Source organism: Guillardia theta (assembly GCF_000315625.1).
Source record: "Guillardia theta CCMP2712 unplaced genomic scaffold GUITHscaffold_27, whole genome shotgun sequence".
In the NCBI taxonomy this organism is placed as follows: Eukaryota; class Cryptophyceae; order Pyrenomonadales; family Geminigeraceae; genus Guillardia; species Guillardia theta.
In genome coordinates, this window is record NW_005434647.1 from 47,834 (window position 1) to 49,504 (window position 1,671).

A 1,671-nucleotide genomic window follows, 5' to 3' on the forward strand; every position below is an offset into this window, starting at 1 on the left:
GAGGGGAGATGAGTCAGGAGGTATGCTTTCTTGCTCTCACCAGGCTTGCAGACCTCCGAGCTTTTGCCTTGGATGGAGAAAAAGGAGGAAGAGGAGGATACTACCTTCTCCATAAGGGTCGACCACCTGGACTCTCTCTCCCTCCCAGGCCTGGCTGACGTCTTGCCCGAGGGCGAGGGTGGTGAGCGTCTCTTGCAGCAAGCACTTCAGGTCCTCTCTTACCCTCCCCCTCCTCCCCCTCCTCGCCATTCCCTCCCCTCCTTCCCCTCCTCCCCCAGCCTCATCTTCTCGATCAGCCTCACTTCCTATCAGGCGTCTTTCCATCCACGAGCGCACGTCAGACTCTCTGTACTTCCCGTGCTCTACCGGTGAGAGGAAAATCCCAACAAGCTTGCGCTTATCCTCCTCCTCCTCCCTCCTCTTCACCTTCCCTCCTTCTCCTCCTCTTCCTTCTTTTCTTCCTCCCTCCTCCTCCTCCTCCTCCTCCTCCTCCATCACCAATTTCCGTCTCTCTCCTCGTTTTCATCCCCTGCCGCATTCTCAAGAGATACGCAGAATCGCGAAAGAGGAGTGGAGCAGGATGCCTTCCTCTCAGCTCCTTCCAGCTGTCCAAAGGTGACTCTGCTTCCTCCTCCTCCTCCTCCCCCTCCCCCTCCCCCTCCCCCTCCCCCTCCCCCTCCCCCTCCCCCTCCCCTTCTTCGCTTCATGTGCATCATCTTGCAACTCCTCTTTCCTCTCTCCCTTTATCGAGCTCGTCTGACGGTCGTCCAGCGCTCGTCTGCTGCGCAGGGACCTGGTGGGCAGGAGCAAGGAGGTCATCGGGTGGGAGCATGAGGAGCGAGCGACGAGGGCTCTTGCTGCTCTCCTGCGCTTGTCCTGTGACGCGAGCTCCCTTGTATCCCGCGACTCGATGGCGCTGGTGGCCCTCCTGGCACAAGAGGTCTCCCCTCAACCCGATCGTCTCCTTTCAGAGCCTCTGGGCCGTTGCTACCCGCCAGCATGGAACCAGGCATCGTCTTCTCCCTCCTCTCCTCCCTCCTCATGCTGACTCCCTTCGTCACCGCAGGTTCTCGTGGAGCTGAAAGAGAAGCAGGCAGGAGAAGAGCAGCAGGAGCTTATCTACCCCATGTACGTCGACTCGTCCCTTCCGTACGATTTTGCGGGGAGAGAAAGGATGGAGAGCTACACGATGAAGATGCGACAAGGAAGGAGGAAGGAGCCTGAGGGATGGAACGTCTGCCAGGTGATGGTCAGGCTTGCAATAGGTTCCAAGGTGCTGACCCTCCTGCCAGCATCGCCTGGGTTATTCGGTCCGGTGACAGGAGTCCCAAATTGTATCTTCCTGAGCTTGAGCTCAAGGAGAATGTGAGTGCAAGGGGGGATGATGTAGATAACTTCTTGTAGTCTTTACTCCTTCCCTTACTCCTCCTCCTCCTCCTCCTCCTCCTCCTCCTCCTCCCCCTCCATCCCCTTTCCCGTATGCCCCCTTCCCTGCCCCCTCCCCTCTTTATCTTGTCCTCTACCTGCTTAAAAACTATTATATATATATAAGTTATTTTTGCTGGTACCAATCTTTAAAAGTATATTAAAACAGGCGGACCCTAAAACTCTCGGCGCCCTCTTCCTCTCCCCGTCGTGCCTCCTGCCGCCCAAGTTCCTCCTCCTCCTCCT